This window comes from Arvicola amphibius, chromosome 5 (assembly GCF_903992535.2).
Source record: "Arvicola amphibius chromosome 5, mArvAmp1.2, whole genome shotgun sequence".
In the NCBI taxonomy this organism is placed as follows: Eukaryota; Metazoa; Chordata; class Mammalia; order Rodentia; family Cricetidae; genus Arvicola; species Arvicola amphibius.
Genome location: NC_052051.1, coordinates 51,668,329 through 51,692,391, shown reverse-complemented (window position 1 = coordinate 51,692,391; position 24,063 = coordinate 51,668,329).

Below are 24,063 nucleotides of genomic sequence, written 5' to 3'. Positions count from 1 at the left end.
CAGTCTTTGCTGGTCCCACCTACATCACACTATCTCAAATCATCTCCTACCAGAAAAAAAAAACTATACTCATTTATTTTTTATGATTATTCTCTCTTGGTCCAGAGGTAACTGCTTTTGAGGCCAATATACCTAAGGAAAGTTACTCCATATTTTCGGGGTCATGTGCCCTGCCCTAAGATTTTGTTTGCCCAGTTTCTATGCTTCATAATCAAGACCCCTATAATCAACTTTCCTCCACTCTATCACAATTATGGGGAGTGCCTCCCTTCAGTCTTACATGAGAAACACAAAGAGAAAGTACACAAATATAGAAAGCCATAAGAACGGTTTTTGTCAAGTTTCCTTTAAGAGAAATGGAAGATAGTCAAGATGCCAGGCTGGCTGTAGATCTCCATCAATACCCTAATCAGGGGTCAGGGACTAGATTCACTCAAAGGGCTTCCATTTGTGCTGGGGTGTTACCCTTTCCAGAAGCCTTTACTTGATTTGATTCAGAACCTGAACTCAGCTCATCACAACCAGAACATTTCCACAAAAGCAAACAAACAAACAAACTTTAAAACAAATCAAAATCAACAAAACAAGTGCCAAGCATGGGAAGAGATGTACTGAGTTTACCTCAGCCTGCCTGACTCCTGAGAATTCATACCAATAGCGATGTTCCTTGCCCTGAGTCCCCATGTTTTGCTCAAAAAGACTATGGTGGCTCACAGAGGCTATAAGATGGAAAATCATACTCTTCATTTACGTTTCCAAAGAGACGCCATCTATTTCCCTCCAAAATTCCCTTTTAAAGACCTTCCCAACCAATCTACCAACCAAGACAGTCAATTCTCCTTTTTCGACAGAGTCCTTACACCCAGTGCTGCAAGGAGGAACTCTGTGCCGGCATATCAAGCTGCTATCAGGGTCAGCTCTAAACCTCAGTTCCTGATGCTGAGTATCCAACCAGCTTCAGCTGTAACTGGGTCTTTTCACACTGAGCCATTTCCTTCATTCTGACTGCAGGTAGACAACATGCAGGGCCTCTCCTAAGCTTCTCTTCTGTTGTGAAGAATAAGGACGAGACTTCTCCATACACTCTAAGTAGGTAGGAAAATGGGTCACTGGAAAAGGCGTTTGCTGTTCAAAAATAAGGGCAAAAGTTTGGATCTGAAGAATACACATAAAATCTAGGTGGGTGCAGAGGCCCTTTATAACATCAGAACTCTGTCAGAACTAACATCAGACAGGGCATTCCCAGGGCAAACTGGCAAGCCAAACTAGCTAAATTGTCGAGCTCTGTGTTCAGCAAGTGTCCTTGCCTCAACATATAAAATGGAGAACTGATGTGGGAGTCCCCTCTGTGTGCTGTGATTGCCATTAATGAATAAAGAAGTTGCTTTAGACCTACAGCAAGGCAGAACTTATGTAATCAGGAAAAACTAGGCTGAACGCTGGGAGAAAGAAGGGCAGCATCAGGAGAAGCCATGGAACTGCCACCAGAGTCAAACATGCTGAAATTTTGCCAGTAAGCCACTGACATGTGGTGATACACAGATTAATAGAAATGGGCTAAATTAATATGTAAGAGTTAGCCGTTAAGAAGCTAGAGCTAATGGGCCAAGCAGTAACTGAAATAATATAGTTTCTGTGTGGTTATTTTGAGTCTAAGTGGGCCAGGAGGCCCGGAAACAACAAGCAGCCTCCTCCTACAGAGAACAATCACAGAAGATACCCAGTGTTGACTTTGGGATTGACATATTCTGAAATTCTAGTCTGGGTATTTCTTAGAAAGACTGGCTTGAAGATCTATTTGTCCTTCCAGCTTCAAAGAGTTATCAGCAGCAGCAGCTAAAATATGAAAACAGCAAAAAGGCACATCACCAGATCAAAGCCACATAACACATGTACAATCAATGTATGCAAATATTAATCAGTGGAGAGAAGGAAATTCACACACATGCTAAGACATGGATGAAATTTTAAAATATTACACTTAATGAAACAGTCTAGATGTAAAAATATAATATCATAGGAACCCCTGATGAGGGTCTCAGAATATTGAAAATCTCTAAGAGTGGTTATTGACAGTGGCGGGAGAGAGGCAGGAATGTGGACTTGTTAAATTGGTGGAGAATTCTGACTTTTTAAGATGAAATAATTCTGGAGATGGATCCTTGTGGTGATCACACAGTGTTAATGGACTCCATACCAAGGAACTCTTTAAAATGCGTTTCACAGTGAATGTTTTTACGTCTATTTAACCACAATAAATTTAGGGGTAGGGTATATTTTCGGTCCCCTAAGAGTTACATTTTCATGATATCTAAAGTATCAGAATATCCTGAAACTTAAAATAGGCCTTGCAAGTAAACTGGTGTGCCTTCTGGAATGAGTATGCTTGTGAAGTGTAGTGTGCCTCGTCAGGTAACAAATCACAGGACTGTGCTGAAAGCCTGTTGATCTTTCCTCCTCTAAAGCAGTAAGATTATACCCAGGGTAAAGCCTACCTCAGATCTTTGTCTCCTTCTCCGTGGTATTACTTAACTTTGTGTAGCACGATTAATAAAAACCCAGAGCCTGAAACTGGGGTTCAACCTGAAGGTCAGAAAAACAAAACAGCCATCCACTAACTTTTACTTCTACCTCAGTCCAAAATGGCGGTCCTGCCTTCAAGAATCCTCAGAAGGAGACTATGTCTAAGAGCTGTCTCCTCCTGTCTTATATTCTTCTCTAGTGCTGGGATTAAAGGTGTGTGCCACTACCGCCTGATTTCTATGGTAAACTAGCTTGGCTTCTGGGATTAAAGGTGTGTGTCACCACTGCCTGGTCTGTAAGGATGATCAGTGCGTCTGTTTTACTCTCTGAACTTCAGACAAGCTTTATTTATTAAAATACAAATGAAATATTACTATATGTTTCTCTCCTTCTCTAAAGTGTCCACTATTCTGAACATGCAGGATAGTCTTCATTCATATTTTCTCTCATTCTACTAATTACTCAGCATCTTGAAAATGTATTTTGTAAATTTTTAAATGATATGATATGCCTACTTTTTTTTAAAAAAAATCACTTAACATTTACTTGGTGAGTTTTATCCATAATTGTGTTCGTAAAAGTCATTTGAATTTCAATGCAATATTTACATAATTAAATATACCCTAGCTTTAGGAAAAGTGAAGTTGATTCTTAAAAAAAAGTATTAAAATTGAGCTTTTAACAATATCCTACTACTGTTGGAATGGTAAAACATTTATCTAGAGTTGAAACTCTCTGTAGAGAATATAATAAATATCAAAGTATGCCTGTTCTCAACTTTAATGGTATTGCCAAATTGTTCCTCAAAAAAAAAAAAAAACTATTTTAAAGCCATTCTTTGTTTGCAAATTTCTATTTTAATGTGTCGTGAAGAAAAGCATCAATTTTCTTTTGGAAGAAAATTGAAAATGTCACAAGGGTCAGGTCCACTTAATTTGCAAACTCTTGCCACCTTCTTTTTCCAAGATAATTCTTACACCCACAAAGCGAGGAAGATAATTTCATATCTCAGTGAAAATGCCCTTTCATGCACTTCTCTGAGGCATACCTAATCACACTAGCAAGGGAATAAACTATTAAGACCTTGAACACCCCTAGTTCAGAGTTTGTCTTCACAAGGGAACTGAGATGGATACTTGGCCCAATTATAATACATAATTAATGGCAGGGAAAAAAACAACACGATCTTTGTTTTAAAACAGTGTAAATTTGCAACCCAGTTTATTCACAAACCTAGTCTTCTGGCACTGTACATAGTTTGGAAAATGGTACATTTATAAGTACGGCTAATGGCAGGAGGCACAATGGCAATCATTAAACAAATACAACACATTTACTTGCCCTGGGATTTCAGGCTTCTGTGACTACGTGATGTAAAGGGAGAGCAATGGTGTCTGCAGAGAGCATTACTTGTTAAGGAAAAACTCTAGAGCATTCATTTATTTATTCCTAGGCGAGATTCCTTTGCTGTTTAAGAGGTCTGAGTACATTCTTTTCATTTTTTCTTTTTCCTTCTTTCTTTCCTTTTCTTTTTAAGGACAAACAAAGGAAAAACTTAACGCACTTGAATAAAGTTATTAACAAAACTTACCTCGATTTACATTTCAAAAGTATCATACCCAACATCTATAGACTGCATGATTTTCAAGAACATGGGGAGTATTTATTGTACTAGATCTTATTCTGGGAAATAAAAAAGGCTAAACAAATCTGATAGGACTCAAGCCATATAAAGTGTGTTTGTGATCATCAAGTTTTAAAATTAGCATCGTAAACATAATATTTGGAAATTCTTCCAATACTGAAAAAATGGAGTTAAATAACCCATGGTTAATAAATACGTCTCCAAAGAATTGTATAAACACTTTGAAAAATTAAGGTAAAAATACAAAACAGAAAAATGACTACTACTGAAACTATGCATAAAGGGAAATTTAAATTTGATCATTTAATTTTCTACCATAGAATACTTGAAAAGTTTGACAAATAAGATCAAAATTGAAAAAGAAAAGCTAAGGTGGATATTTAAACAAAATTCTAAAATGGAAGTATAATAAAAAAAAAAGTAAGGTCCCTAAAAATGAACGAAATCACTAAACCTGTATCTAGATATAAAAAGTGACAGATGAATTGATTGTTGGAGGAGGAAAGAGACAGTTAAAATCAGGAATTAGTGTAGGAGCATCCCTGCTTTCATTGACATGGATTTGAGAATAAAGAAATACTACAAACACGAGTATGCCAGCAAATTAGATAAAATGAACCAAACCTCCAAAAAGCACAAGTAATCTAGACTTGCTATAAAATATATAGTATTAGCAGCTCTCCATAGACTATAAAATTTAAATTTACAGTTCAAACTACCAAGACAAAAAGTTTCATGCCTAGAAAATTCTTCTGGACTTATAAGTGAGAAATAATTCTTCTAAAACTTTCTTCCACAAAATAGGAAAAAATAGGAACAGGTCAGTACTAATTTCATGAGGCTAGCAATATTATAATTCCAAATCCAGGCAAAGACAGTACAAGAAATAAAAAATATAGCAGTATCAATAATTGTAATGCACCATTGACTAGGATACTGCATTATGATCAAATGTGGTCAATTCCAAATTGATGGGACTTTTCTAACAACTAAAATTCAGCACATATAATTATTTTAGATAAGCCTAAAGAATAAAAACATGATTATGTCAGTAGAAACAGAAATGCTAAGAAACTTTTATACAATAAAATATGTATTCATAATAAAGGTAACCCAAAACCTTGAAGTAAAATGTAACTCCCCCTGTATAGAGAAGGATACCACAGGGCTCATCTCAATTGTGAACTATATCAGCATTCCTTTTAAAAATATTCATCCATTGTTTCAGACTATTTCTGAGGACCATTATTTTTCTGTGGGATGATTTCTGAAGTTTTTCAAAAAGTAAAGAGAACACATTTGTTTGGGTCTAATTCTGGCCTCTTACCTGTTTCATTTACAATGCAGCCTTTCCCAAGTCCCACACTTTCTTTGTTTTTTTTAAGGATTTTTTTTTTTTTTTTTTGGTTTTTCGAGACAGGGTTTCCCTGTAGTTTCTAGAGCCTGTCCTGGAACTAGCTCTTGTAGACCAGGCTGGCCTCGAACTCACAAAGATCCGCCCACCTCTGCCTCCCGAGTGCTGGGATTAAAGGGGTGCACCACCACCACCTGGCTCACTTTCTTTGTTATTATATCTTGCAGTCGGTCTTAAAATTGGATAGTTTCAGTTCTCCAATTTTGTATTTATTTTTCTTATCATTTGCTTATTTTAGTTCTTTTGCTGCCCATATAAATTTAAGAATCACCTTGTCGATATCTATATTTCACATATTTCATGGCTGCATTTTCACTGGGATTGGTTCAGATCAACAGGAAGGGCTGACCCAGCTGCCTGCATATCTGTGGCCACACGTGGACATAAAGAGGAGACACAGTGCGTGTGTAGAGCCCGACCAAACTGAAGTATTTACAATTAGTCTCCAAATACGCAAATAATGTATCTCACATACTAAATGATAGGCATAAATTTTACTTTTTTGGTTGGTGTGGTACTTTAAAAGTGATGTTTTATTTACTAATATTTTATAACACTAGCAAGATTTCTTTGTAGTCATTTGTTTGAAATAATTCCAATGCCCATGAACAGTTAATGGAGAAAAAGTAGTTGATGTAGCTGTGCGATATAATCGCAATGAAAATAATGAACTCCATGCACACAAATTATCCAAATGTCAAAATAAACATGTTAAAACAGCAGCCTGTCTAAACAGGAGCACAGTCCTGGGATTTTATTTATCTGAAAATATAGAAAAGCATGAGCTAATTGGTAGTGACAGAAAGCAAGTTAGATCTCTCCAGGGGATAGGGCTGTAGGAAAATGGACACGGAATGGAAGCCTTAAATGTGGGGTAAATTTTGGGGATGAATGGATATGACCTCTGATCTCCTCGTTACTATGATGATGGATTCCTGGGTTTATACAGAGGTCAAAACTGATCCAATTGCATAATGTAAATGTTAGCAATATGTTTTATTATAGTTATAACTCAATGAAGTTCTTGTTCAGCTTGAGTCCTTGTGTACATATTCAACCACACTTTAATACCTCCTATGTCACCTGCCCCTTACTCTGTTTCCAAGTAGTTTTTCACATTTTTATGTAAATATAAGACTCCAGTGACAATCTTCAATGGGCCTATTTTCCTCTGAATTTATTCCACGTACAAGGTAACAATCTAATTACACATTTATAACTAAATGCTCAGGAAGTTAAAGTGGTATTTTTGTCCCATAGAAGTCATAAATGGCAATGATATATTGCATTAGGCAATTATGGTTTTGAGGAATGCATAGTGTCCCGTTCAGAGTGGTTCCTTAAGACCTTATAATGGCAATGTCACACTTATAGCAGCACATGAGAGGCACGGTACTTAAATGCAATGGAAAGGCCATTAACTTAGAAAGGTTTTAGAACTGTCATCAGATCCATTAGATTTGATACCAGTATTTTACATAAAAATTGCCTGACATGAGAATAAGGAGTCTGAAATCAGATCATTGGAAGAAAAAGAAATCAGATATCTGATTGCTAGATGCCATGGCTGTTAAGCACACACACACACACACACACACACAATTTGGAAGCACTAAGGAGGGAAATGACAACAGACAAAACCCCTGAAGCAATGACCAAAATGACTTGACTCTTGGATTCGGTGATGAAGTAGCATGGGGCTGTTTCTCAGAACAAACTTGGGGGAGATAATTTTGTCTATGATGGAACTACATTCAACATTGCAAACTCCACCAAGTAACTCACTCAAGTATGTCATCAAAGTGACCTTTGCTCTCTTTCTTCCTAAGTTTCAATGTAGAAAGTACCACTGGAAACTTGCTTAAGTCTTCACTGTCTGGCATGCTTCAAACTCAGTATTAACTTACATTGACCAAAGTGTATGCATATACCTGATATATATGAACAAATTAGTGTATAATAATATGGAATTTTAATCATATTGATTTTTCCACATAAGGATTGATGTCCAATAGGAAGCTGTTTTACATCTGGTGTCATTCAAAAAGAACCAGCCGTTTAGAACTCTGGAGTGAAGCCTAACTGAAAGCTATGTTCAGTGTCAGCTGAAGTGTTAGTGATTTGTGCTTTTAAAAGAGGCAACTGACTAAAAGACAAGATCTTCTGAGTAAATTGGGAGCATGGGGACCTTGCAGGAGGGTTGAAGGGGGAATGGGAGAGGCAGGAAGGGAAGCAGAGAAAAATGTAGAGCTCAATAAAAATCAATAAAAAAGGAGAATAATTAATTAATTAAAAAAGAGTCATGCAGAAGTGTTTAAGAGTAAATTGTTATGCTATCTACAATTACCTTCAAATGTCATTTATTAATTATGGTTATGTGTACCTACATACAAACATTAAAAATTTGTTTAACAAAAAAAGGAGGCAACTGAAGGAAGAAGACAGTTTTAGAATGGTGCATGTCTATGTAACAGGACTGTAATAATTTATGGTCATATTGCAAGCTGGGCTGTGCAATCTTTGAAGTTTGCTGTTGTCTATTCATGATTTCCTTTGGAATTTTCTCTGTTTTGTTAACAAACCCTAATACAGACAGGAGTTCTCTCTCAAGGACTCAGAGGCCTCATTTGGACAGCTGGACTCCGAGTGAAGTAGGTGACTTGATTCAAGATAAGGATTATTCTCAAATGGAAAATATTATTGATTAGAAGGGTGTGTGGGTTTGAGCAGGCACAGGAATGCTTTAAGCCGGTCTTTGTGTCCCTGTATCTTATAAACTGAGATGCTCAAGGCATATTAGCCATAGGGCTTGCCTAACTCCAGGGTCCACATCACCTGTTTCTTGTGGCCATTGTTGTGAACATATGCATTTACAGTTAATCATGTTTGTGATTATGCCGGTAGTAATCTTATCAGGGGTGTTTCTCAGAGGTATTCCAACCACAGGATGTACCTAGAGGGCCCACGGCTAAATAGGATCACTATAGAATTCACAGCAAGGACGAACGCATCTTCTTTTGTCTACATTTACTTCATTTTCAGACTATTTTAAAAAAAATTACATATATTTTTAAAAGATGAAAAGTTAAAGAAAACATTAAGATTCTTACTTGGAGTAAATTTTTAGATTAATGAAGACATGAAACAGAGAGTTACTAATCAAAGGGCAATTTAGGAAGACATTATACATCTTCTGCAACATGTGGAGGCCCAACAGGAAGAGCAATGGCCTAGCATCTGAATAATTGCTGCTTTCCTCCGGCACACATCTCTAGCACAGGTCACTGCTTCCTAATTTGTTATCCCATAAAATCAAAGTCTTCTACTTCATCTTCTTTCAACACCATGAGGCTCTCTAGCCTCAGTTCAGCACTGCTTCCTGCTGACTGTTTCACTTTCCTGGCCACTTTGGCGCTTAGCTCCACATGGCCTGGTGCACTCGGAAGAGACAGCACAATCCTCTTTGTTGGACTATCTCGTGAGAACCTTCCTCCTGAAACCGCTTTGTAGATCATTTCCAGCTTATGCTACTCTGCAATTTTAATAGGAAATATTCTATCCAAACCATTTTGAACTTGACATGTAGATTTAGACATTGTGTGGGCCACATAATAACCTCTTTCATACTAAAATTAAACAGCTGTTAGTGTAACCACTAATGGTACGATACAAATTTTTTACAAATTTTTTACATAGTCATGATTGTTTTAAATACATTTTAATAATAACAGAATTGCATTCCTTTCTCCCCTTTCTATCTTCCTTGCAGCACCTCCCAGGAGCCCTCCCTCCAACCCATTTCCCAACTCAGAAATCTATAGCCTTTTTATTATTATCATTACACACACACACATATCTTCAATAAGTATATATACACATATTATATATATATATATATATTCACACATATATACATGCAATCTGTAGAGTCTGATTTTTGTTGCTTGTGTGAAAACAGTTTCATGGCTAATTACACTGCATTGAATAACCAATAAGGGGACTAATTCTCTATTTTCCAGCATTTATTAGTTGCCTGTACCTTTTTGCTTAGGCAGGGATCCCATGAAATTTCTCCTTCCTTGTTAGCATGACCACTGATACTGCCATTTTCCCAGGCTTGTTTATGCAGCCATTTCTAGGAGAGACTGCTCACAGCAAATTTCCTGATGCTCTGTGTCTTACCATCTTTGTGCCATGATGTTCCCTGAGCATCATGTATTTCTTAGGGTTGAACTCCCCATGATCTATCAATCTCTGCCTTATATAAAATTGTGGTTTTCTGTGATGGTCTCCATTTTCTATAAAGAGAAATTTCTTTGATGAAGGGTGGGTAGCTACACGTACTTGTGGGTGTAAGTAGTAAGATTTAGACTTCAATAAGGAATTTTGCTGGCCTAGCAAACTGGTGGTATTCGATTCTTTCCTAAGATCGATGATCTCACTAGCTCCAAGATGCAGGCTGGGGTTCTAATCCCAGTTCTGTCTTCTTTCCTGCCGGGTGGTCTTTAACCAACTAAACCTTTGGTTCCCACCAACATGCAGCACCGCTTATTCCACCTTTAGAGATAACCTTTTAGCCGGGGTTATCAACCTCGACTCAGGTTCAGGTCCTGAGATGGGGAAGGGGCATCAGTGCAAGGAAAGCTTCTGACCACCAAGTGGATTGCACTCAAGTGGCCCTGAATAGTTCAGGCCATCTTTATTTATTTTTAAACAGGGTTTTTCTTACCAGGGTTACATGAACAGCTTTTGTTATTAGCTTCTATTTTTGACCTTAAGAGATAGATCATAATTTAAGGAATGCATCATGATCATTAAGGAAGCCTCCATTGTTCCCTTTTATGCTTCCCCAAATACACCTTTCCACCCCTACATAATCTCATTCTAAACACAGAGTTCAGTGTTTGTATAATGTTCTCTAGATATCAAGTCAGACACACCCTGCTCTTGTAGAGCCTATATCAGCTGGCAGCTACTTGTGGTTACAACGTTTAAAAGTAATAGACATGGGCACAATGCTTTAAGGACAATATTCAAACCCAAACAATTCTTTCATGTCTACCTGATATGCTTTTTATAGAGTTTCCTTTTCTACAAGAGGGTCCCATGTCTCAACCTCTCTGTGAAAGGCAGACTTTGATAAGGCGCTCTCTTCCCATCTCACTGGACCACACTTCGTAGAGTCTTTTCTTAGCATGTATCGCTTGTGTAAGGCATCGAGAAATATTTGAAATTTTATCTCATCCCAGTCAGAATGACTAAGATCAAGAAAACAACTGACAAAGTAGCTAATGTGATTGTAAGCAGTCTCACTGACATTGGTGGGAATGCAGCCCTGGAAATCAGTATAACAAATCCTCAAAACGGAAAACTAAGTCTACGATATGAACAGGCTATACCTGTCCTTGGCATGTGCCCAAAGGACCCAACGTCTTACTCCAGAGATTCTCACTCAGCATTTTTTCATTGCCACCCTATTTACAATAGCCAGGAAACAGAAACCAGCTAAATATACATGAACAGGCGATGAAAAATGTGATACATATACACAATGAAATACTATTTGGCTATGAATAAAAGTGACATCATGAAATTTTCAGATATCTGGAGAGACCTATGGGAGTTTCTGTTGAGTGTGATAACCTGAACTTAAGAAATATAAATACCACATATTCTCATCCACCTGTATTTTCTTCAGATGTGAATATACAACACAGAGTTAACACAGAAACTAGGAAAACATAAAGGGACCATAGGTGGAAGGGGCTTGCGAAGAGAATGCTAGGATAAGTTGTTATGAAAACCAGAAGGTGGCTTCAACTAGGATGGAAGGAGGGGGTCGCAATAACACCAACTGCTTGATAAAAACCTCAAAAAATCATATTGTTTTCATTTACCTATTATACAAAATATGTAAGTATATGCATATGTGTGTATGTATACACATAAAAAGAAAAAGAAGAAGAGACATGTGTGCGCACCTGCACACGCTCAGTGTAAGTATAGCTTGAAGGAAGTTAATCCACTTGGGTTGACAATGTTTCCCACAAGAACCATAGACTATAAAAAATTCTATTCATCATTTTTTATTCTTATGATGAAATAGACATAAATTTTGTGTGGGGAGCCAATAGAGAGATGACTCAGTTGGCAGACTACTTGCTACCCAAGTATGGGAGCCTGAGGCCAATTGCCAAAGGCCTTGTGAAAGAGCCAGGCACAGTAGCACAAGACTATTTCTTGAATGAAGAAAGCAGAAAGAGAAGGATCCTGTGGCTTGATGGTCAGATGGTTTATCGGAACCAATGATCAAGTTTAGAAAGGCTGTAGCTCAAAAAATAATGTGAACATCATTGAAGGATAAATCCAGTACCCAGTACCAACATCTGGCCACATAAGTGTACATTTGTACACACACACACACACACACACACACACACACAATGTAAATTTTCTTATAAACTAAAATATTCAGTTCACCAAGGAAATAGTTTGCTTTGCTCTCATGTGTGTGTATCTGTAGATTCTGTCTCAAGTATTAATATGTACTAATTTATTTGTTTTTACTCTTTCCTTTCTTCTGATGCCTGTGTATGATATTATCTTTGGTTAACTGTTCACTAAACCTCAAATGGTCCACATGCAACTTACAAGTGAAGTTGCCTTTGATGGACACAATAAAAATACTCTCTGGAAGTGCAACAAACCATCTATGCTTAGCTTAATTTTACACTATCTGGCAGTCATTGCAAATTTATTTTCCTGTCAGGGCTGAAAATACTTCTAATTTTTCAAAAAAAGAGGAAATAAAGAAAACACCTGTTTGGGGTCCAATTATGAATTGCAGAGAACTATCATTCCTAATTACTAAATAGCTACAGAATCCCCATTTAAGTCAAATCAACTACACTTGAAAATAAACCCAAAATTTAAATGCTATAATCACTTATAATTCATTCCGCTTCTGCACACAAAAATAAGGCTCAGTTCAAAGCAAGCCTAGGATAGGATGTATGCCTTACAAATCTTTGCTGGGTGGTTTTAACATAGATGACACCAAGATTCAAAACATGCAATGAGAGTTGGCTTCTTTTTTAAAGTACATTTTGCAAATTAATCTTAGCTTATTCTTGACAGCTTCTTTAAGTCTGGATGTAAATGCGGCAGCATGCAAGAATTCTAAACATTTTTTAATGTTACCATTTGAATAATCTGTAAAATTCAACTATAAAGTCATAATTGAGAAATTTGTGAATGTAAAACAATTACATTTAATTTACAGAAATATTCAGTATTCAGTGACTGGAGAGATGGCCCAGTGGTTAAGAGTACTTTCTACTTTTGCAGAAGATCAGGATTCAGTTCCCAGGACCCATATGGTGGTTCATAATCAACTGTAACTCCAGTTCTAAGAGACCTCCATGTGTACCAGATTTATACTTGGTACATATACACATGTGCACCCAAATATTCATATATGTACATTACAATAAATAAATCTTAAAAGAGAAAGAACACCGTCTTAGTTACTGTTCTATTGCTCTGATGAAACTTTACGACCAAAGCAGTTTATAAAATGAAGAATTTAATTAAGGGATTGCTTCTTACACTTTCAGAGCGTGAGTCCATGAACATCATGACAGGGAGCACAGCAGCAGGCAGGCATGGCCCTGAAGTCTTAGCTATGGGCTCATATTGTATGGAGAGAGAGAGAGAGAGAGAGAGAGAGAGAGAGAGAGAGAGAGAGAGAGAGAGAGAGAGAGAGAGAGAGAGAGAGAGAGGGAGGGAGCGCAAAAGAGCAACTAGGTCTGGTGTGGCTTTTGAAACCTCAGAGTCCAACCCCAGTGACACAGGTCACACTTCCTAATCCTTCCCAAGCATTTCTACTAGATAGGGACTAACCTTCTAATATATGAGACTATGGGGGCCATTATCATTCAAACTACAACAAATATCTTTCTCTTAAAGACTAGAGTAGATACCAACCACTACTCATACATCACTAGGATCGACTGCCCAGAGAACTCTAGCCATAATTAATCAGATTGATGTCATAAGAAAATCTTTGCCAAGTGAATATTGCCTGCATATGAGTTCTAAAATTACTCTCAGTCTTCAATTTGTAGGCATACATATTCCAGGTTTCTCATGACTTCAGCAATCAGTATCCCCAGGGTAAGGAACATTTGTGTTTGAAGAGAGGACTTTTTAGTCATTAACTCAACATGTGTAATTAAAATGAACGTATTACTTTTTCCAAAAGGCATCTTACTAGATTATAACAGTGTGAAATGCAGTGAGCGACTCTAAAGAAAGAGATCAATGGCCACATCTTTTTGTAACGTGGTTTTGATCATCAAGCATTCTCCAATAGGTTATTTTACACAGTTTGTTTACTGCTGCTTGAAATAAGGTCACAAATAACTGCTGATTGCATAAAATTCTCTTTCCATAAAACTCACCTGATCAGCACATATTCTGACCAAAACACACATCACAGATTTGATTTACAGGAATATGACACTAGGCTAGTGAGGTGAACGGGAGTTTTAGCACTCTCTCATGATTCTGTGTGTGCAATGATTTACTGGGATCAGTGGAAGGGATCTTAATTAAAATCTGTGTGCAACAACAAAAACAAAAGCATAAATTTCTTTGCTATAGTTACTCAATTTTCACACCTCTGTTTTTTGCTTGGCTTTCTCTTGTTTTGTTTGGTTTTGATATATTTCCATGTAAAAGCATTAGAGGCTTGGATTCTTTATTGCTCATTTAATTTTTCTTTATATGACACTAGAGAATAATTCTAGGGCCTTAAACATATATTATTACTTTGTCCCTGAATGTCAGCTGTAGCCTAATAATGCTATTTAAACCACATACACAGAAAACACACACATGCCAGGAAAACACCACACACACACACACACACACACACACACACATCACATGATACATATACATGAGACACACATACTTATATACACAAATACATAACCCACTCACATACATAACCCACTCACATACATACCGCACACACATGTATATACTAATGCACACATACCACACACACACATCAGATAAAGATTTACCTTCATACATACACAAACACTAACACAAAATCTGCCCCACACCAGATACACACACACATACACACACTCATATAAATATCCCCCACATTAGATACACACAGACCCCTTCACACATACCATACACATACACACAGATACATAACACAGATGCACACACACACACACAAACACACACACACACACTATGGAGTGTCGGGCCCTTTGCAATAATTACAGTAATCCTGGAGTCCTCCCTTTGTTAGGTATTTAAAAACATCCTGTCTGTCTTGTTCTTGATACCTGAGCTTGTAAAGGAGTGTCTTTGTGATGGGTCATATTCTCATCTTGACAGGATTTAGAACACCAAAGAGGCAAGTCTAGAAAGGGATTATGTGATTGACTTAATTGATGTTCATAATTCACCATAGATATGGGAAGAATCATTACATGGGCTTGGATCCTGGACTAAATCAAAAGAAAAAAGCCAATGATCACAAACATTTCTTGTTCTCTGCTTTCCAAATATGGATACAATGTGACCAGACAGAAGTTTTGGCTGTCATGTCTTCCCTGTTATGACTGACTATATTCTTTAGAACTGGAGTGAACATAATCTCTTTTTTTTAATGTTCCTTTTATCATAGCTTTTGTTGCAGCTATAAGACATATAATTAACTCATATTCCATTCCCTGCCTTTTACTCTAATAGCAAAGTTGTTCAAACAGACAGTAGAAGTAGAAAACTATATTTGAGTCTGATCATTGCCTTCAAGCATGTGCTTTTAGACAAGTCCCTAGTATCTTCAGACTTCAGGAACATTTCCCAGTTTAATCAGTACAAAAAATTATGTCAAATTCCTATAAATGAGCATATACTGTCAAGGCTTTGGTCCCTGACTGCTGACCTAAAGGCCAGTGCATATCAACAATGTTTTAAATACTGTCAATCACCCTGGAGTTTATTGTGAGCACAGATTTGACATTGCCTGTAATTCTAAAGGTCGGCATGTGGATCACCTTGGAGGTCAGTTAGTAAGCCACTGAGATTTTGTCTTCTGATCACGGTTCCAGGCTTTGGCTCAACTGATCATCCAGAAGTCAGTGTTCAAACTACAGAGCATTTGGCTTCTTATTTAGCATTCCAGAGATGAATATCCCCACCATAGGTTTGGTCCTGCCAGTTATCCCATCTACAGTTACCCAGCCAGGGCCAGATAACCTCATCTACACAACCCAGGAACCAACATCAGCTTTCTCCAACATCCGTGTCAGAACTTCATGTTTATCTAAATCCACAAATCTCAGACTACTAAAAAACACACACTGGGCTGGGATGGAAACAAGGTTGCGCCATTTTGTTTGGCTATTTGTTTTGTTGTTTGGTTGGTTGGTTTGTGTCTTGGCTGATCTGCTAGTATATGATTTCATTCTATCTTTATTTATGTTGCATATTTGACTTTCTTTTTTCTTTTTCTGTAATATTTTGTGCTTTAATTGTTGCATATATAACTATAAATTTGAACATATGATCCCCACTTGGTGTTTGAGGAGAATGTGGGACTTTAGAAGGTACAGTCTTGCCAGAGGAAGGACATCCGTAGAGGTGGGCTTTGCAAAATAGCGCCCGCCCTCCCCTGCTCTCTCTCCCTTTTATGTAGAGGACAATATAAGCTGTCAACTTCCTACTACTATAAGCATGCTGTAACTTCCCAGCCATTATAGATGCTAGTCCTCTACAAATCTAAGGCAAAGTAGATTCTTTTTTAAGGAGACTGTGGTCACAGTTTTCTATCTCATGGGTTTCTATTGTAGCAGATACCTAGCAAAAAATGGAAGCTGATGCCAAAAGAAGCATGGTGCTCTGAAGATCCTGACCATGCTTATTTGGGGTTTTCTTTGGAGAAATGCAGAAGACTTAGGAAGCTTGGGGTTAGCAAATTTGTTGAATGCTGTATGCAGAGAGGAGAAGGGCATTTCAGTAGAAGTGTAGAAGACATTATTGTCAAAAGTAAGGCCAACAGCCGGGCGGTGGTGGTGCACGCCTTTAATCCCAGCACTCGGGAGGCAGAGGCAGGCGGATCTCTGTGAGTTCAAGACCAGCCTGGTCTACAAGAGCTAGTTCCAGGACAGGCTCCAAAGCCACAGAGTAACCCTGTCTCGAAAAACCAAAAAAAAAAAAAAAAAAAAAAAATAAGGCCAACAGCTGGAACCTGGCTCACAGAAGGAACAAAGTCTCTATTAACAACAGGGCTAGAAGCTGTTCCTACAGTATTTTGGCCAATAAATAAATAAATAAAATGATGGTTGCATTCTGCCTTGTCCTAAGAATTGACCTGGCCCAATTAAACAGTAACACATCAAATTCTTTTGCAGAGAAAATCACAAGATAGAGTAGCATGGAGTCTGCTGCATGATTATTGCCGAATATTCTTATTCAGCTTTACAGTGAAAAAAAAAAAAGAGAGAAGTAGGAGTCTAAGAAATGAAAACTATCAAGTTTAAAGAGGAAATAAAGGACTAGGAAACTGAGGATTGCAGCCAAGGCCTGCCCTGAGAAAGAAGGTGTAACTGCTAAGATTAACACCATGGAAGCAAAGCCTCCTTCTCTGCTTAGGAAAGAAAAGAGAGATTGCCTGAGGTTGAGCTCCACCCAGCTAAGCCTCCAACTTGTGAGAAAGAGCGTAAGGGGTTTCCTGCTCCTAGAAAGCATATAAAAGCAGTTGCTGCAAATGGGATACAAAGACATGAATGTCCATCCCAAGCTGGTGGCCTAAGATGGCGTTGTGATCCATGTAGTACTGATATTGGAGATGAAAGAATGCAAGACTGAAGGGGTCACGGGTTCTTCTCAGGAGGTTTCAGAGACCAGCTGAGGTCACTTGATGTATGGTAAGTGGTGATTGTGTCCCTGCAAAACACCCCTGAGAAAACATTCATTGAAGCTATAAAGGTAAACCCTGGGTTTCAGTAGAAACCCCAAGATGTTGAAGATCCCAGTGTCATAAGACAGCATTCAAAGAAAACTATATACACAGAGTGGGCAGAAAACAAGGAAAAAATTAATGTTGCAGGTAACAAAACTTCAGAGACAAAGCCCCTTGAAAATGAAGCCCAAGATTGCAGACACAGCCCTATAGGTTTGCATATTTGTATTACTGGGTTTACGTCTTGCCTACCTCTGCTCCAATCACCATGCACACATTCCTAATTTGGAAAATGGTCAAGTATATTCTGTGCTCTTGCTTGTTGAAGGCATAATTTTTCTTAAAAAATTATTTTTATAAGGGGTCATAGGTAATAAAGAGCTCTGGATCTCAGGAGAGATTTTGGACTTTGAACTTTTGATTAGTATTAAGACTGTTAAGACTATGTGGACTTTTAAAGATGGCTTAAATGCATTTTTTCATCATAAGATAGCCATAACCTTTTGGGAGTCAGGAAAAAATGCGACGATTTTAATGATAAACGACCCCCATTAGTTCACATATTTGAAAACTTGGGGCCCAGTTTAGTGATGACTTATGGGGAGGATATGGAGCCTTTAGGAGATTTAGGCTTGCTGGAAGAAGTACATCCATGGACTCGGGCTTAGAGAGATTATGGATATGTTTTTCCTACTCCCTGTTCTCTCTCTTTGTTTTCCGTGTGTGGATGAAAATATGATCAGTCAGTTTCCTGCTCTTGTTGGCATGCCATTATAACTCTAGTCCATTGTAACTTAAAGCCAAAATAAACTTTTGTAAGTGGCTTTGGTTGTGAAGTTTCATCAAGGCAACAGAAAAGTAATTAATGTAACTACCTGAAATTTTATGTTCATTGTTTACTGGGTTTTAACCTCTATCATACAAGTATAGTCATTATGAATCTTTATTATTCTCACATCCTCACAAAAACTGTCTTCTCCATTTTTACATGAATAGCAGTCCCCTTGCTACTTCTCATAATTCAGTTCCTATATATATGTATATAATTATATGTATATATATATAATTCCCACCATACCTACTCTTAAACTACATTCCCATGCCATTCTTCATTTTACTTCTTAAATTTTGATACACTGTTTCAAAAGAAAAGCCTACAAACCACTCCTTCTCCAAGCAGTAGCCCCATATCAATGTCCATGAACCGGAACAAGAACACTCGTGAAAGGCAAAAGGGGTTTATTGTTAAGCAAAACCAGAACTGTCCAGAAATAAGTGATGCATTAATGTACCATTGCCTTAAGTAGATACAGAAATGCAATAACTATTGAAGACCTTTCTCTAAGAGAACTCACAGTAAATTAAAGAACCAGCCAAAATAGATTGAAAAAGAGGGAAATTAAAATTGGAGGTGACGTTTATTCAAAATGAATGTGCACAACACAACAAAGTGTTGTGTGATATTTATACACTCTGTGAAGATGTATTTCTGTGACTGGTGTAATAAAAAGCCATTGAATGGCCACTAGCTAGGCAAGAAAGAATAGGCAGGATTTTCGTGGCGAGAAAGAAGAAAAGGAAGAGGAATCTAGGCATGCAGATTATACCAGTGAGATGCCAAGGAAAGACTGAGGAAGTCAGACTACAGTTCAGAGTAGAGGCAACCATGCCATGTGGAGGAATATAGATTAATAAAAGCATGTGAATTTAAGTTATAAGGGCTCATGGGACAAACCTAAGCTAATGGCCAAGCTTTCATAATTAATAGTAAGTCTCTGTGTCATTATTTGTGGTCTAGTAGTTGTTGCATTTGTTTAACTCTGTGAAACTATGATTCTTTGCCTGCTTAAAACACATGATGGTCTAATAAAGAGATGAACAGCCAATAGCAAGGCAGGAGGAAGGATAGGTGGGGCTGGCAGTCAGAGTGTATAAGCAGAAGGAGGAATCTGGAAGAGAAGGAGGAGCGATGGGAGAACAAGGGGAGGAGAACATCGGGGATCAGACACCCAGACACCCAGCTAGCCACAGAGTAAGAGGGAGAATAAAATATACAGAAATAAGAAAATTAAAAATTCCAGAGGTAAAAGATAGTTGCAATAATTTAAGTTAAGGAAAGCTGGCAAGAAACAAGCTAAGCTAAGGCCGCCCCCCAAGCCAAGAGAGTAAAACGTCATACAACATGCAGTCCTGACGAAAAAGTTCTGCTACAGTAGCGTATATGTGACAGCAACCTACCATAATGACCCAACCTACCATGATTTTCTCAGTCTATGATGATGACCCCAACCTCCCATGATAATCCCAGCTTTCTGATTCCTCAATAATATAGGTCAAAACTCCTGAGGTAGCTGGACTGTCTAAGGAAAAGTTTAGATTTCTACCTTTGAACACAACAAATAACTAATAGAGATAACTCATATAATTAGATGTAGAAACTAAAAAAATTTAAGACCTTGATAAACCTGTCTCTGAAGTGAATAAAACAACAAGCAAACTGGAGGAGAAACTGCAAAATGTGTAAGATAATTTAGAAAGAAAAAGGACATTCTGAAAATGACCCAATCAAAAATTATAAAAGGTAATCAATTAAATAAAAAACACACCAGAATGCATCACCAAAAGACAAGACCATTGAGGCAAAAGAATTTCAGGAACGGAGGCCATGTTGAGATATCAGAATAAATCAATTGGGCTAGACAAATTATTTAAAGAACTATAGTGGAAAAATATCCCAACCTATAAAAAAGAAGTTGACATCTAACACAAGATACATTTAGAAGTTCAAACGTGTGACTAGAGAAGACTCCTCCATATGCTATAATCAAGATGTCAAAAATACAGAATAAAGAAGCTGTAATAGAAAAATGTCAACTCATACTCATAGACAGGAAGGTAAGTGTAGCTCTAGGGCTTTTGTCTGCATCCCTAAAAGCCAGAAAAGCAGAGAATAATGTATCGTTAGCCTCTGAAGGAGATAACTGCCATCCAAGGCACCAGGAGCAAAGCTGTCTTTCAAATTGAAGAAATGAGGACATTTCAAGACCAACTCAACTTAAGGCAATTGTGGCAACCAAGCCAGCATTAAAGAAAGTCTTAAACTACTACCATGCAGGGAGAAAGGAGACAAAGTCTCATCCATAAGAACAAATGGAAGAAGAATGCCATGAAAACAACAGATAAACAAAAAAAAAAATCAGACAATCAACTATGTCCAATACAAGAAAAGACCAAACTCCCCAAACTTCCAGGAGATAAGAGAAGGAAATAGCAATAATATAGCAAGTAGATTGCCATCTACCAAAATCATAAGAAATAATAAGTCTCTTTAAATAATGATCTTAAATGTAAATGGCTTCAGTTCACCATTTGAAAAAAGAAAAAAAAGTCCGATTTATAAATAAGAGCCAACTATTCTCTCTGACAGAAACACAGCTAGCAAAATTTTTTCTTTTAAAAACAAGAACACTGAGTATTACTGTGTGAAAATCAACTCACCGAGGAACAGAAGCGGTCAACAAGCATTCACGTTTATTCATTAATCTGTAAATCGGATGTCAAACTAAAGCTAGTCCAAAGAGATGAAGAGGGATATTGCATACTAATGCACAATACATCAAGGAGAAGAAGCATAAGCATTTAGACAGCAGATACTGGGCCTTACATTTCATAAAACAAACACTAAAAGACATAAAGTATACATAGTTCTTGACAAAATAATAGCAAGAAACTTCAGACCATCAAGTAAACATCAGAATAAATTCTACCAAAGATTGGCTAGATTTAATAGATGGCTACAACATATCCCATGCAACAGATATGTAATAAGCATTCCTCGGAGTAGCAAATGGACCCTTCTCCAAAACCGGTGTGACATCACAGGTCACTAAGCAAACTTTGGCTAATGCAGCAAATTGAGACAACACCCTAGCTAGCCCAAGGCCACAGTGAAATGAAGCTAGAAATTAATGGCAAATTCTAGAAATCACCCAGACGTTTGAAGGGTGAACATTACAGATTTGCATTCTTGAAGAAATCAAGAAGGAAAAGTGGAAATTCCTAGAAAAAAATGAAAAGAAGACCTACCAGACTCTCCAGTACACAGTTAAGGCTGTCCTGAGAGGACATTTCATAACTCTAAGTGCTCTCGTGAAAGGATCAGACATGTTTCACATGACCCAGTGATATATCTCAAGGTGCTTGGAAAAGAAGACGCCTTTCCCAATCCAGCAGCCAGCAGTAAACACGGATGATTAGGAGGGCAGGAGGTGGGTGAGGACTGAAGGAGGAGAGGTAACAAAACAAATTTTCCTTGAAAATGCTGTATGTAAACCTAATACTTTGTGTGCTCATTATGAACATAATACGACTATGAGATTAGCCCTTCATTGGGTTTTGTGCAAAGTAAACTGGCATGCACGTGACTGACGAGAGAAATGAATCGTCTGAGCAGCCGCTTTCACTCTTTATCCCTGAGATTGGCACCTCACCCACAAGCATCGCCTCACTGTTGAAGATTTCCCTCTTTGTAAAATATGTCACTTTCCTTTGTGAAGTGGCGGGGGGCAATTATGAAAGGGAAATTAGTAAACGAGAACAAACCAGGAGATCCAAGCTAATCTGTTCTCTCTAGCTACATAAATGGCAGGCTATGCCCTGGGATGGGTTTCTTTAAAACCTTTCCTGCCAGAGTGCCTGGTTGGAAGTCTGAATGCAGCCCCAGGGGAAAGCCATCCCAGCATGAAGACCACTGAGGTAAGAAATACGTCTAATTTTATCTATGAAAGGTTTTATCTTTCCTTGCTCTTTAGACCTCTATTAAATTACATCATCAGAAAGCTACCATTCCCCCCAGAACCAGTCTCAGTGAGGCATAATATGTCCTTAATATCTTTGAAAGCTGAAAGAAAAAAGTAATATGCCATTAACTGGGAATAAGATTAACTGAAGCCTGTACCTGCGGGGCAATTGATAAAACAATTACTTTAAGATAATCTTGAGACTTTCAGTTTTCAACCTGGGAAGAGCTTAGAAGTGGCCACCCACCCCCACCAAAATAACAAGTGAAGCAAAGAATAAACTGAAAAGTGAATCATTATGCTTTGATCCATCTATGAGGTAATAGGACAAAGTCTTAAATATTACAGAGCGGGGCAGACAGATACCCCAAATCCCAGTTTATCAGTCTAGAAATCCACCTAGGAACCAGTAGAAACAAAAGGAAAGATGAAGTGTGAAAGATCAAATTCTGGAGACTTGGTGTGGGTAACAGCGAGCCCAGTAAATGCCAAGGAGAGTGGTATAACCAGGTCGCAGGGTTAGGGCTGAGGCTCCCCTGGCTCCTACACAATGTTCAGTTAGCTATCAGCCACAGTGAAACACTACAGATTGATAACACACCCAAGAGCTTTGTGTGGGCCACAGAAATGAATTCATACCTTACTCCAAAGGTTTCATATGCTCCCTTTGATCGTATCATGCCATCCCTCTACTACACCATCACAGTGGCACATAGAAAGGATCCCCATGGCCCACAACTTCAACAGTGGCAAAAGAGGAAAAAAAGGCAAGCATGTAACTTCCCAGGCATGCTGAAGGCTTTTGAGGAAGCCTATTCAGATCACCTCAAAGGAACAATATAGAATCGAACTCATCTTGATCACCTAGAGTCAGAGAGGAGGAAAAAGTGAAAGCAAACTTTCAAAGCAAGGTGAAGATCTTGAGGTCTCTTCTGTGCAGTCAGACATCTGTGCACAAAATTACAGATGTCAACAAACCATATATCCCTTGGCAAAATGATCCCCTTGCCAACAGGAGCAGGCTAGAAAGTTTGGTCCAAGTTGGGCCTCTTAATGTCTCATCTCAAACTGAGCTTCAGAATCCCATTAAATAAACTTGCCCAGATACAGAGATGATAGTCCTGTCCCCATTGTTGGGGAGGAGGTTGGTAATAAGGCTATATAAATCTGATTCAGTAACTCACACAGTTGATCACCTCACAATAAACCATGCCAACACATGCCAGCATCATCTGGGAGAGTCTCAACTCCTTGCATTTATGGAAGGGTGCAGGTTAGACTTTCTTGAATGTGATGATAAAAAATATAAGAACATAATCTGATAAAAAGTAATAAAAAGCAGCAGAAAGTCCAGAAATGAATATGGCAGCAGAATTGACAAATACTAGAGGTAGTTCTTACAGTGGCTCCAACCAAACATGGAAGAATTGGTGAGCAGAAAGACAAAACACTTGAATTTATCTGACTGTAAAACAAAAGAAAAACACAAAAAGAAGTAAAAAAAAAATAAGGGAAAAGCCTGTGAGAAAAGAGTGGCCCCACTGAGAATCAGATCCTTCTCAGAGTAGAAGATTGAAGGGAAATGAAAGGAAAATGCGCCAAGAAAAACACTGTTAAAAATAAAATAATGGCTCAGACTTCCCCAATCTGAGTCAACATAACAATATTCAGGAAAGGGAATCGCAGA